Source organism: Citrus clementina, unplaced genomic scaffold, assembly GCF_000493195.1.
Source record: "Citrus clementina cultivar Clemenules unplaced genomic scaffold, Citrus_clementina_v1.0 scaffold_2, whole genome shotgun sequence".
NCBI lineage: Eukaryota > Viridiplantae > Streptophyta > Magnoliopsida > Sapindales > Rutaceae > Citrus > Citrus x clementina.
The window spans coordinates 26,058,796-26,074,274 of NW_006262688.1; positions in this window are offsets into that span (position 1 = coordinate 26,058,796).

Genomic DNA, 15,479 nt, shown 5'->3' on the forward strand with positions numbered 1-15,479 from the left:
ATGGATGCCCCTCGCCTCACTTCCCAATTCCGATAATTCTATTAATTGTTTTGTCTTTTCGAGCAAACAGTTAAACAACGGACTTTTCTTGTTGATACGCAATTATGAAATTGATCAACGTAAATTAATTCGTACACATGCCTTATCGGGAAAAAAGAAACAATTCATTTTAAATGCATTTGATCAATTTTTGGAAGCCAGTCAGCTCGGGGGATATGTGTACACATGGTGAATATCGAACTCTTATCACATGAGAGCCAATGGTGAGTAATCTAACCTTTAAACTCTACGTAGGGTCACATTTGGCTTTCTAATTACAATCTTGTAAACTATGATTATCTTGTTAAAAGAAACATACATATAAACAAAGAATAAAAAGACTGAAGTATGGACAAACTAGCTAGCCAGCATAGCTAAGATAAAGAAGAGATAATGTACGTGTGGTGGGACTCAAAAAAGACGCGGTTTTGGAAAAGAGAAAACACTTCAACTTCGAATGTGGTGCAGACTACGGGGACATATAGGATGCATATGCATCTATTTGTTTATATTGATTGGATTGATTGGATATTTTGATGTACTCTCTCACCCTCTCTTTCTATATATAAATTTTTAGGTGCGGGTGTCCAATTTTTTCATGCGATATACTTTTAAGCTATATAATTTAATAAAATACGTATTCAATTAATTATAAAGTCATATAATTTAATAGCGCATCTGCATTGATTCTATTAAATTATATGACTTAATAACTTGTCCACATGTCAAAAAAAATGAGAGCACTCCCATGAGAAATAAAATACATACATATGTATGTGCGCGCACGTGTGTGTACGCATACATATGTTTGGGGAATGAAATAGGATGATCGCGATGAAGTATTTGCTCAAACATTATTGTACTCTCCTTAAAGTAAAAAGTTAGCAAAAGAGCTTATAGGCGACTAGGAGATAATTTTGGTGACCTCAAGCAGACAACCTCAATTAGGAGGTTATTTGGTGATTTCAAGTAGACAATCTCAACCAGGAGGTTATTTGGTGATCTCAAGCAAATCACCTCGACCATGAGGTTATTTGGTGATCTCGAGCAAATAATCTCGACTAGAAGATAAGTCTAGTGACCTCGAGCGGGTCACCTTGACCAAGAGGTAATTCCAATTATCTCGACAAAATGGGTTTTGAAGAGACATTTGACTATGTCACCAAGAAGCAAGACTCAATCAAAACGAACCTCACTTTTTTTCTCCAAAATACTAGGGACCACATTCTTAGTGGGTTAAAAATTAGTGGCTTTCTTCAAAATTCTAGGGGGAGGATTTTAACCTCTATAAAACCCTATAAAATTCAAAGGAAGGGGAGTTGAACTTATCTCTCTCTATGATATCTTTTATTTTTTACACTTTTCACTGCTAAAGAGTCTTCACCTATCTTTACAAAAAAAAAAAAATCAGAAACTATTTATTTATATATTTTATTTTTTTTCAGTATAACCCATAAACTGACTTGATCGTCGGAGGGTTAATGTCGGAAAAACTTCTGGCGCCTCTTACCGTCTTTTGTGGTTTCAAGTGTTGACTAATCATCAGTTCGCAGATTATCTGCTCATAATCGAAGGATTTTCGTACAGATTAACAAACTACTTCCCCACTAAACAAATTAAATGTTGATGCAAGGGTCTGGTGTTAAGTAGCTAACCATCTCGACTAGATTTCAGTATCAACAATATATATATGTGTGTGTGTATGTATGTAAAGAAAAACTCTCTCCTTAATTTTTGGTTTCTTATCTATAGAATTTGAAAAATCATGCTAGCTAGCTGGCTCTTTCATCCAAATTATATATATTGGTATATTGCTAGATGACTTGACTATGCATGTTATGAATTATATTCCACGGCATGCTTGATGACTTGGCTCTTTTGTCCAAATTATATATATTGGCATCTTGCTAGTTGACTTGACTATGTATGTTATGAATTGTATTCCACGGCATGCATGATTGATTGGCGGCTCAAAGCAAAAAATTGAAAGCATCTTTTCAATCACTTTAATGGCTTTTTAATTACGTATTGATGCATTGAAGGGTAAGTACTATTAACGCTTGTTCTTGTCAACTAATAAATTAAAACAAAATTACAATGAATTTGTTTTAGCTATTTGCCAGTGTCCCCTCTTTTATTCCTTTAACGATTTTTTATTTATAATACAAATTTTTTGGTATTCTAAGTCGTTAATGTCTACTTATTTTGATTTGCTTCTACTATTTAATTAGAGTTTGATTCAGAGTTTATATTTATCTCATTCTCAAAGTTAGTTTCTGAAGCTTTTAGAATTTTTTTTTGGGCATTCACCATCACTTTATCTTGTATGCGCATACTCCATTTTAATTAATTATTTGACTTTTCATTCTCCATGTTCCATTCTCCCTGCTTACTCTACTTTAATTAATTATTTTATTTTTTATGCTCCATGCTTCATGCTTCATTGTCTTTTGTGCATGGCTTTACATGCTTTACTTTTCCTGCTAACAATTGCTCCTTCATTTTCAATGCTTAAAAGAGCTATCTCCTCACCTATATATATTGGTTATTGTCTCTTCCACCCATCAACCAAGCTAATTCTTACTTATATAAATTGGTCATTTTATCCCCCATTTGAAGGTGGCTGAAATTTTGTACCTTTACACGTATTTGTAACTTGTGGAGAACTTGTCACGAGCCTTGACCTCGAATCCGGAGGGGTAAGTACTTGAAAAAGGCACTCCGACGCCTAAGTTAGTGTTTGATTAAGATTAAAGAAAGAAGAAAAATGGAGAAGATGAGTTTCTCTCTCTAGATATGAACAATGTTTTTTTTTAGGACAAAGACCCTTTTTTTCTTTTAGAGATATGTCTCTATTTATAGATGATGAGTGATGTGGATTTAGAGTTTTGTTTTGAACCCTCAATCTAACGACATGTGTCACCCATCATTCATGTACACGTGGAGGTGAATATGAACTAGGGAATTATTCTGGCCCTTTATGTTTCCTTACTCGTATGACTTTTGGACGTGATTTCCTTAGGCTAATGAATTACAGAATTAATTCCCCCTTCTTGCCATTTTTATAAGTTTCGGAAGAATTTTTTCCTTAGATGTTATTCCTTCAGAATAGCTTTTGTTATCTAATAAGATGGACACGTGGCATGATTAGGTGCCTTTTGGAATATGGAACGTACACTACTACCCCCGCAAGTGTATTTTCTTTAGAAAATACTTTAATTGAAATAAGAAGTTATAACTTTTGTTTGACTGACCACGTAGCCTTTTGGAAAGGACTATGCGTTAGGCGTTTAGATATATTTTGGAAGGAATGTGTCAATGAACTTTTCTCTTATTGAGTTAGGAAAAAGTGAATTGTTTCCTCTGAATTGAAATTCTTAGATGAAATGCTAGCTCTTTGAATTCTTCCTCTAAATAGAAGTTTCAGGACGAAATGGTAGTTATTCTTTGAGCTTTTCCCTTGAACTAAAGTTTCGAGAAGAAATGTTAGTTTCCGCAACTTCTTTTCTTTTTTTGTAAACCAAAGTTATAAGCGAAAATGTGAATTTTTCATACGCATTCCAGTTAGTCCAGGAATGGTTTACCAAAATTTTTATTTTTACTCTAGAATTTTGGTAAGCAAATATTTTATGCCTTGGTTTAAAATGACTCATTTTTGTCTTGCCTTGTATATGGTTGGTCATACCTTAGTTTGACTTTCTTTTGTTGGCTTTGGCTTTTGTTTTCTTTAGTTAGCTTTTGCCTTGGTTTTTCCTTAACTTTTGTTTGTCACGGTCTTTCCTTAGCCTCTGTTTACCTTGTTGGGTATTGATTTTCTCATGGCTTGGCATGCTCTTCTTTTCTTAACTTTTGTTTAACTAGGTTTTCCTTAACCTTCAGTTACCTTACATGGCATTGATATTTTCTGGGCATAGGAAAAAATGACTTATTCCAGAGGAATATTATCATAACATTTTTCTCCTTGTTGGCCTAAAGATGTTTGTCCTCGTCATTAGCTTTAGGAGAATGAAATATTTTTCAAAAAGATATTGTTATGAAATTTTTTGTCTTTATTGGCCTTCGGAATTTTTTTTTCTTAGTAGAAGAAAAGTGACTTATTTTAGAGGAATAATATTACGAAACTTTTCTCTTTATCGACCTAGGGAAAGTTTTCCCTTTTTATTGACCTCAGGAAAAATGAGTTATTCCAAGGAATTGTTTGGAAATTTTTCCTAATCATTATAAGGAAAAATGATCTATTCCAGAAGAATATAAGTAAAAAACTTTTCCTTCTTGGCCTAGACAAGTTTTTTTTTTCTTGCTTTGTTGGCTCAGGGAGAAGCAAGCTATTCTGAGTGAATATTATTATGGAACTTTTCCTCGTACTTGACCTAGGAAAAGTTTCCCCTCTTTCTTAGCTTAGGGGAAGTTTTTCCTCTTTCTTAGCCTAGGAAAAATGAGTGAATCCGGAAGAATATTATTGGGGGATTTTACTGCCTTCTTGAAGCAGAGAAGAGTGATATTTTCTTAGCTTAGCTTATTCTTATGGCCCTGACTTTTGATATACTAAATATTTAATGGGATATTACTTCCTCCTTAAACTAGTAACAATCTGGCTATTGTTATTAATGTGTAATGGTAATGATTAAGTATTTATTGGTTTAGGAGAAAATGAAATATTCTAAAGGAATATCAATGAGAACTTTTCTTCTTTATTGGCTTAGGAAAGTTTTTCCTCTTTGTTCTCTTTGTGGAAGCAGGGAAAAGTGAACTATTAACTGCAGGAATATGATTTGAGAACTTTTCTCTTTGTTGCCCTAGGAGGTTTAGAGAAATTTTCTCCTTGTTGTCCTAGGAGGTTTCTCCTCTTTATTAGCCTAGGAAAAAGTGAACTAGTCTGAGTGAATGTTATTAGGGAATTTTTCCTCATCATTGGTTTAAGGAAAATTTTCCTCACTGTTAGCCTAGAAAGCTTTTCCTCTCTGGGCTAATTTTTTCTTCATTGGCATACGGAAAAGTGACATTTTCTGGAGGAATATTATTATAATTTTTTTCCTTTTTGGCATTGGGAATATTTTTCCTCTTTGTTGGCTTAAGAAAATTTTCCTTCTTCTTGAAGTGGGAAAAAATGGATTATTCAAAATAATAATGTTAGGGATTTTTTTCTCATTGTTAGCCTAGAGAAGTTCTTCTTTTTGTTGGCCTATAATATTGTATTATTTTGGAGAAATTTTATTAGGAAAGTTTTTCTCTTTATTTTCCTATAGAAGTTTTTCCTCTATTTTAGCCTAAGAAAGAAATGAGGTTCTCCGGAAGAATTTCATAAAGAAAATTTTCTCATTATTAACCTATAGAGATTTTTCCTCTATGTTGGCCTGGGGTAAAATGAGTTATTCTAGAGGAATTTCATAAGGGAACTTTTCTCTTTATTGGCTTAAGGACGTTTTTACTCTATATAGGCCTAGGAAAAGTTTTTCCTATTGGTTTAGAAATTTTTTTCTTCCTTTTGAAGTGGAAAAAAGTGGATTTTTCAAAAAAAAAAATACTATTAGGAATTTTCTTCTCTTGGTGAGTCTAGGGAAGTTCTTCCTTTTATTGGCCTAGGAAAGTGAGCTATTTCGGAGGAATTTTATTAAGGAAATTTTTCTTCTTATTGGCCTATAGCAGTTTTTTCTCTACATTGGCATAGGAAAAAATGATTATCCTGGATAAAAATTTGATTAGAAAAAAATTTTCTCCTATTAACTTAGGAAAGTTTTTTTTTTTCTTATTATTGGCCTAAGAAAGTTTTTAGAAAGTTTTTCCTCTTTATTGGCCTAGAAAATTTTCCTTCTTATTGGTCTCGGAAAGTTTTTCCTGTTGACCTAGGAAATTTTTCCTTCTTATTATCTTAGGAAAATTTTTCTTTATTGTTGGCATTGAAAAATTTTTCCTTTTTATTGGCCTAAGAAATTTTTTCTCTTTATTGGCCTCAGAAAGTTTTTCATCTGTGTCGGTCTAGGAAAAATGAGTTACTCCGGAAAAATTTTATAAGAGAACTTTTCTCCTTATTGGCATAGAAAAAATTTTCTTCTTCGTTGGCATAGGAAAAAGTGAGTTAGTTTGGAAGAATTTCATAAAAGAATTTTTGTCCTTATTGGCTTAGGATAGTTTTTCCTCTATGTTGGCCTGAGAAAAAATGAGTTACTTCGGATTTCATTAAGGAACTTTTCTCCTTATTGGCCAAGGGTTGTTTTTCCTCTACGTTGGCCTACGGAAAAATGAGTTACTCTAGAGGAATTTCATAGGTGAACGTTTCTCTTTATTAGCCTAGAAAAATTTTTTCTTTTTGTTGGCCTAAGGAAATGTAAGCTATTTTGAAGGAATTTTATAAAGGATTTTTTTCCTTACTGGCCTAAGCAGTTTTTCATCTACGTTGGCTTAGGTAATTTTTTCCTCCTTATTAGTTAGGAAATTTTTTTCTTATTATTTGCCTAGGAAAATTTTTCCTCCCTGTTAGCCTATGAAATTTTTCCTTCTTATTAGTTTCGGAAAGTTTTACCTTATTGTTGGTCTCGGAAGATTTTTCCTTATTATTAGCCTGGAAAATTTTTTTTTATAATTCTTGGTTTAGGAAAGTTTTTCCTCTCTATTGACCTGGGAAATTTTTCCTTCTTATTGGCCTCGAAAAATTTTTCCTTGCTTTTGTCCTTGAAAAGTTTTTTCTTCTTATTGGCCTCGGAAAATTTTTCCTTTTTGTTGGCCTTGGAAAGGTTTTCATCTTTATTGGCCTACGAAAATTTTCCTTATTAGATTGGGAAAGCTTTTTCTTATTATTGGCCTTTGAAAATTTTTCCTTATTATTGGCCTTAGAAAGGTTTTACTTGTTATTGGCTTAGGAAAATTTTTCCTATTTATTAGCCTAGGGAATAATGATTTATTCCGAACAAATTTTGTTAGGGAAATTTTCTCCTAAACTGAAATTTTATGCGGAAACATACTAATTATTCTTCCTTAACATGAGAGGAAATATTAATTGCTCTTAGATGTTTTCTTGAATTGAAGTTTTATGAGGAAATCTACTTTTCCATTGACGTAGGAGGAAATATTTCTTGTTCTTTGGACTTTTCCTTAAAATGAAGTTCTAGGAGGAAATCTTCATTTCCTTGATGTATGAGAGAATATTTCTTGTTCTTTTAAACTTTTCCTTGAAATGAAGTTCCAAGAGAAAATCTTCATTTCCCTTGATGTAGGAAGGAATATTTCTTGTTCTTTGAACTTTTTCTTAGAATGAAGTTTCAGAAGGAAATCTTCATTTTCCTTGATGTAGGAAGGAATATTTCTTATTCTTTGAATTTTTCCATATATTGAAGTTCTAGCAGGAAATGAGAATTTTCCTTAGGCAATCCGGTCGGTTCTAGGATGGATTTTGAGATTTTTGGAAGCATATATGACTGTCTGAGATGATCATGAGCACTTATGAGACAATGATAAACGTGGGTTCCTGTGAGATGCATAGATATGAATGTTTATGCATGCGAATGCTCATTAGTGCAGTGCATGAGTCATTTGAAACTATGAAATATTTTTTATATTTTTTTATCAATCACTCGGGTACACAAGTTGTACATTATCAATTGGATCAATATTCTCAAGAGTTGAAATCATTCATATAGTCGTACTAGCTAAAACGAAATATTCATCTTTTACAAGCTATTAATCTAAATAAGCATTTAGATTAGTCCGGAATGTGACTCAAATGAACTTTAGATTTTTTTTTTTTAGGTGGCTGCTATCATCCTATTATTTGCTGTGGCAGCCACTTAGAAATTTTTTTCAGAGTCTCCTTAGGATCTTTTGAATTCCCTTCTATAGGCAATCTTGGAATCTCCGTTCCTCATCACTATCAGTTTCTATATGCCTTTTTGAGTTTATTTTATGGATTTCGACCCTCTCTTTTAGCAGGCAATTTGTCTCTCTGATTGTTTTAAACTTTTCTCAGCTACTCTTTTGGTTGTTGCTCAAGCGCAAGCATCATTTACTGTGGAAGTCACTTAGAAATATTTTTTAAAGTTGCCTTAGGATCTTATGAATTCCTTTTCATATGTATCTTTGCATTTGTTCCTCATCACTATCAACTCTTTATATTCCTTTTTGGGTTTATTTTATGTGGGTTCGAACCCTCGCTTTTGGTGGAAAATTTACCTCTTTGCCTGTTTTTAGCTTTTTCAGGGCTACTATTTTGGTCGTTGCTCCAGCATAGTTTTCCGTAATTTCTACTTCCTTCCGGAATCAGCATCTAACATTATAAAATTTGCAAATAACTAAAGAGTTAATACGGAAATGTAAAGGTTAAATGCGTAAAGATAATTGTTAATTGCATATTATGTCATGAAAGTTAGGTTAATCCACGTCAGCATAGTACCCATTTATTTATTCCCCATCAGGAGGCAAATGTTTGGATTTTCCTTAGCCTCACACGTGTGTAAGTCAAGTAAAGTCAGGAATGACATAAAAAAATTGAAAATAAAATGTGTCAGTATGTTAAATGTGGAATCATAATTGTTAAATTATAACACATAGTTATGTTGATCCACATCCGTATAATACTCTTCATACATCTCCCCGGATTAAGGTGAATACTTGGGTTTTCCTTAGCCTCACTCGTGAAAAAATAAATAAGTATCACTGAATAAACAGAATAGCAGGAATGTAAATAAGTCAACACAATTGCTGAGAATGAGCATAATAAAAAGGAAAATGAAGAGAAAAATAAAATAAATGATAAATTAGTCTTAGCTTTTGTCGGGAGACTATTTTAAGCCCTTTTGACTATTGTTGATATTTTATTTTTAGTCAAAGTTTTATGTTGACCAAATGGGTCATTCATCTTCTTTATTCTCTCTTTTTTTCAGTAAGCCATTTAAAAGAGAGATCTCCATTTTTTTCTCTTGGATTTTTGGCTTTAATGCCTTTTTAAGGTTTGGGTCTCATACATAAACCTATTTTTCGTAAGCATGTGTGAGTATTCACCTCTTTTTTCAACTATTCAGAACCAAATCTAATCTAAAAAAGTGAGTGTATAGTGGTGGTTGTGTGGGTTTTAGTGCGAGAAAATGACTTTTAACTTCCCCACAGACGGCACCAATGAAGGTGGCTGGAATTTTTTACCTTCACACGTATTTGTAGCTTGTGGAGAACTTGTCACGATCCTTGATCTCGAATCCGGAGGGGTGAGTACCTGAAAATGGCACTCTGACGCCCAATTTAGTGTTTGATTAAGATTAAAGAAAAAAGAAAAGTGGAGAATATGAGTTTCTCTATCTAGATATGAATAATGTTTTTTTTTTTAGGCCAAAGGCACAATTTTCTCTTAGAGATAGGTTTCTATTTATAAATGATGAGTGATGTGGATTTCGAGTTTTGCTTTGAACCCTCAATCTAACGACATGTGTCACCCATAATTTTTGTACACGTGGAGGTGAATATGATCTAGGAAATTATTCCGGTCATGTATATTTCCTTATTTGTATGACCTTTGGACGTAATTTCCTTAGGCTAATGGATTGTGGAATTAATTCCCCCCTCTTGCCATTTTTAGAAGCTCCGGAAGAATTTGTTCCTTAAATGTTATTCCCGTGGAATAGCTTGGGTGTTATTTACCTCAGAATAACTTGGATGTTATTAATAGCTTGAGTGTTATTTACCCTGGAATAGCTTCTGTTATCTGATAAGATGGACACGTGGTATGGTTAGTTGCTTTTTGGAATATGGTACCTACACCATCCAGCAACCAACTCTCTTTTATTTTATTCTCAAGTTTAAGTTACCCAAACTGTTGATGAGTATTTATCGTTCTTTTCTTTTTTTATCCTTGTCACTATATTAGTAATGTCTTCAAATTCTCAAGATTTCTCTAATTCTGAGCTTTATGAATACCTTATAGAAGACAATAATTATCGGCCTACAGATAATCGATTACTCGTAAATTTTTCCCATCGTTCTGTTTTCTCCTCTTATTTCTACTAGGTGGAGCACTAATGAAGAGGTTAATTGTATGAGTGAAATGTCAATCGAATCCCTTCGGATCTCCAATGGTATACCTCGTTCTATTTCTCTGGAAATGGTTGGAGAAAACAACAAATCTAGTCATCTTCCTCCAGAAGTTGTCACCATGCATCCTGACTTTTCTATGCATGGTGTCAGACTTCCTTTCCACCATTTCCTAAGGTATATGGTTAGCAAATTTAAGTGTGATCCTTCTCAATTAAGCCTAATTGTCCGACGTGCTATGATAAGCATGTACATTTTCTTAAAAAGACCACCCTAGCCATATGTTCTAACAATTTCAATTGTTTTACCAACTGATAAACATTCCTAATCCTAATAAAGGCCCTCATATTAAGGGTTGGTATTACGTGCGCACTTGGTCTAAACTTCCTCCTTTAATTGTTTAAAATAAATCTTCTAGTAGGTTTTGGAAAGACCCGTGGTTCTTTACCCGAAGAGATTGAGAATTTAGGGATTTTAGTGACATAACTCATTTTTGCCTAAACTTCCTCATTTGTGAAATGCAAGTTATGCAACCCAAGAGGGGGGGTGAATTAGGTTTTTAAAATTTATGCAATACAATTCACACAACAATTTAATCTATTGCCTTAATCAAATAATAAATTCAATCAAGAACAATATTAAAAGAGTAAGGGAAGAGAAAACAAACACAAGACTTTTACGTGGTTCGGCTATCCTCGCCTACGTCCACGCCTCCAAGTTCACCCGGCTTGAGGATTTCACTATCCAAGCCTCCAAAGGCTTCAAATATTTACAATTGACTTCCAAGGTGTCAATGGACCTTTACAACAAGAGATTATATCCTCAATCTCTTTATCCCAAGTGTTTCTCACACTTATACACTCACAATTTGATGAGAACTAAAAATCACAACAATGAAACTCTCTTTAAGAGTGGATAAACAAATTATAGCTCAATAATGATTCAATAAATGATGATTTGTGAAATGGAAGCTCAATATATGTTATATGATCTTATATTTGCTTGTATTTGTCCTTAAAATGAAGTTTGAGTTGAGTTTTTATAGTGAAAGCCCGAAAACTAACCGTTATAGGCAAATTCCCGCGCCCAAGCGGTTAGCCGCTTGATTATCCGGCTAGCCGCTTAGGAACAGTGATATTATCGTTATTTTTGAATTTTGCTACAGTACCATTGTTTACTGAAATTACACTTTGACCTAAAACTTTCTATAATTATACTATGACCCACAACGTCATAAAACTTTGTAAGTATGTCTAATTTCAGAACTTCCTAAAAATAGTCGTGTTTCCCAAACTTTTTGAAATTATGATATGACCCCAAAAATTTTATTATTTCGCACAAAGGTCCTTTTCAACATAATACCCATATTTTTCAAAGTTCTCAAAACCTTTCACTTTAGTCCAAAATATTCATAATTATAGTATGGCCCAAAACATTTTAAATGTTTGTAAAAACGTCCAACTCCGAAATTTAATATTTATTAAAATCAAAGATTTCAAATCTTAGCATTTAAGTCCAAATTACTCAAATCCACAAAATACTTTACTTTATAAAAATAAAACCTTTTAGTTTATGAAAAGTATTTAATTAAATTAATCTCTTGAACTTCTCAAATGCTAAATCATGCATCAATTAAATCATACCGGCTTTACAAGAATTTATCGCACTAATTTGTTCGTTGAGCTCTAAACTATATTCTTAATATCGCCGTTGTCCGTTGAGTGTCTTCAAACTTGATTTCACTTGATTCACTTGCATAAATATTATTCTTAAAAAACTAGTGAAAATGTGAAATATAACATTTATTAAATCACTTAATACATATGTTTGTTATCATCAAAATTACATTATTTATAGCCCTTTAGGCTAACAATTTGATTGTTCAAAAGAAATCTTCTAGTAGGTTTTAGAAAAACTTATAGTTCTTTACCCGTGGAGATTGAGAATTTAAGGATTTTAGTGACATAACTCATTTTTGCACCCCAGGTAATTGTCTAGGTAATGTTTTAATATATCATTCTATGATTTCACTAAGGTAGCGTTTATTTTTTTGTCTGAAATTTAAATGAGTCTAAATTTTTCTCAATCTCTTATTTCTACTAGGTAGAGCACTAATGAAGATGTTAATTGTATGAGTGAAATGTCAATCGAATCCCTTCGGATCTCCAATGGTATACCTCGTTCTATTTCTCTGGAAAGGGTTGGAGAAAACAACAAACCTAGTCATCTTCCTCCAGAAGTTGTCACCATGCATCCTGACTTTTCTATGCATGGTGTCAGACTTCCTTTCCACAATTTCCTAAGGTATATGATTAGCAATTTTAAGTGTGATCCTTCTCAATTAAGCCTAATTGTCTGACGTGCTATAATAAGCATGTACATTTTCTTAAAAAGACCTCTATGGCCCTATGTTCTAACAATTTCAATTGTTTTGCCAACTGATAAACATTCCTAATCCTAATAAACGCCCTTATATTAAGGGTGGTATTACCTGCGCACTTGACCTAAACTTCCTCATTTGATTGTTCAAAAGAAATCTTCTAGTAGGTTTTGGAAAGACTCGTGGTTCTTTACCCGTAGAGATTGAGAATTTAGGGATTTTAGTGACATAACTCATTTTTGCCTAAACTTCCTTATTTGATTGTTCAAAAGAAATCTTCTAGCAGGTTTTGGAAAGACTCGTGGTTCTTTACCCGTGGAGATTGAGAATTTAGGGATTTTAGTGACATAACTTATTTTTGCACCCCAGGTAATTGTCTGGGTAATGTTTTAATATATCATTCTATGATTTTACTAAGGTAGCATTTATTTTTTTGTCTGAAATCTAAATGAGTTTGAATTTTTCTAAAGTCTGAATGGGTCTGATTATGAAAATATGAATGACATGTTTGTTTTTCTTTTTTAAATATCTGAATATAAGTGACATCTTGTTTGTTTTCACAATAAAAAACATCTTAAAATTGGTTATTTGAAAATTATGTCCTTATAAATTAAAAGAAAAAAGATGATTATATTTTATAGTTTAAGAAATAAATTATTTTACAGAGATATTTTTGGAATATTATATTTACTTGTCATTCAGACCTTTTTCCATTCAGATAAAAGTCACAAAAGTTTACTTTTTTCTATTCAGATGTAAATATATGAAAATCAGATATAAGTTTCAAAAACCAAACAAATATATTTTAGAAAAAGTCTGAAATTAATAAAATTTCAGACTTCATTTATTTAACAAACAACCTCTAATTCTTTTTTTTTTTTAGAAGCAACGTAGAACACACCTCCTCTTTCTATCGTTATTTCTGACGATGAAAGAGAATTATTGCTGAGTGTCCTCAATATTCCATCAAAATGTATATCTTGAGTATATCTCTCCTAACTGGGTTTCTCATCAATATTCAGTTATCTCCCCTGCTTATCTTTTAGATCCTCCTAAAGGTAAGTTTTTGCTATTTTTCCAATATTTTCAATAAAATGGCTATATCATGTAATAGCACATATATCTCTTTTTTTTTTTCCTTTAGTCATGTCTTTTGAGAATGACGGTGCTCGTAAAAAGAAGAAGATTGAAAAGCATCCTCATGTCAGGGGGTCATCTTATCAGGTTATTATTTGCAGTCAATTTGAGCAAAAACCTTGCCTTCGCTTGCTGTTAATGCAACTTCGGCTCCTTTCCATCAGATTCTAGCCAAGAGACCTTGCCTTTATTAGAGGACTTATCAAGCTTTTCTTGGGAGGACCTTTCCCAGAAATATCTCAATTCCTTCAACTAACTTTGGCCTCAGTATGTTTCTTTTATTAATGTGAGACATATTGAAAATTGTGACCCAACAAACATCGTGCTAACTAATATTTGTCAGGTACATTTTGTTCCATTATTCTTGATATTTCAACAAAATCAGTTCCTGATGTCTATTTATTCAAATGTTTATTCAAATGTGTCATCCAAGTATTCAGAAGGAGAATTAAAAGTTTATTGTTGGAAAGAAATACTCTGATTAAATCTGGATGAGCCTCTGAAAGACGGACTACTGAGGTGAAAAAGGGTTAAACTGAAGAGAAAACTAACATAGCCCAACTAAAAGCAGAATATGATAATTTGAAAGTAGATTACGACCGTCTGAAAACTTAATCCCAATCTCAAATTTAGGATTTATCGTACTCTCTCAATTAACTAAATCTTCAAATGTCGACTGCAAAAGCTTCAGCCGTGGAAGAGTACCAGCCTTCTGCTAAGTTTGCTAATCTCATTGATAAAGAGTTTTTGAAGGGTGCTGTGAAGGTCAAGGTAATGATAGAAAGCCATTATCCTCATCTTGACTATAATTTTCTAGAGGATGATGAAGACGAAGACTGATCCTGGCATGTTGGCCTCTTCTTTGTTGTGTATTGCTTGTGTATTCTTTTCTTTTTTTTTTCTTTTTATATATGTACCAAACTTGGTGGGATTATATGAAACTTTTATTTATTGCTTTTCTTATTATGGATTTAAGAATTTATCTACTTGTAAAAACCTTAATCTTGACTTTTCTTTTCGTTAACTTTTCCTACCATGAATATCTTTTATTTTTTTCCTGCCACCAGGAATTTCTTTAACTTTTTTTTAGCATCAAGAATTTACTTAACTACTACCAGGTTTTTCTTTAACTTTTTGACATCAGGAATTTACTTAACTTTTTTCCACCACCAGGAATTTACTTTTAGCTTTTCCTACTTTTCTCTTACAAGATTAGGAAACTGAACTTATTAAGAATGATATATTGAAGTAAATAATGAAAAATAATTTTATTAATTGATTTCTGCAAGTTTGACTAGGAACATTAGGAACAATTCTTTGCTAGTAATTAAATTTTCTGCTAGCTTAAAGAAGGCCTTAATCAAACTACTGAAAAAAAAGTTAATAACTTTCCTATTGGTAGTAGGTCCTTAGTAATGAAACTAGTAAGCGGATTGTGAATCCATGAATATTTGAGTCGGAAGACTCATAAAAAAAGTAGAATATCCGATGGACGGACAAGAGATTCTTTTGAACAAGTTATTATAATAAGAAAATCTTATAATGTATCTTGAAACTAGTTCATCAAATTGATGATAAAGTATATAGACATTCCAGTTGGCATTATGCAATTGTTACCCAACAACCCCTTAAAGGAAGACCCAAACAAAGGGAACAATAGGTAGAAGAACTAGTGACATGACCCGCCCCGACCTACATGTCTGATTTGAGGCGAATCGTGCCGACTAATAGCTAAAACTTGTGGCACGAATTTAATTCATGAAAATATGTATATAATATGGCCTTTCCTATAAACACATAACCACCTCTGTGCCTTTTCTGAAATCATAAATGTATTCAAAACTTGCATAACTTATGTCTCATTGTACATACCGACATTACATGTATATGTGCATATAAAACATAAGCAACA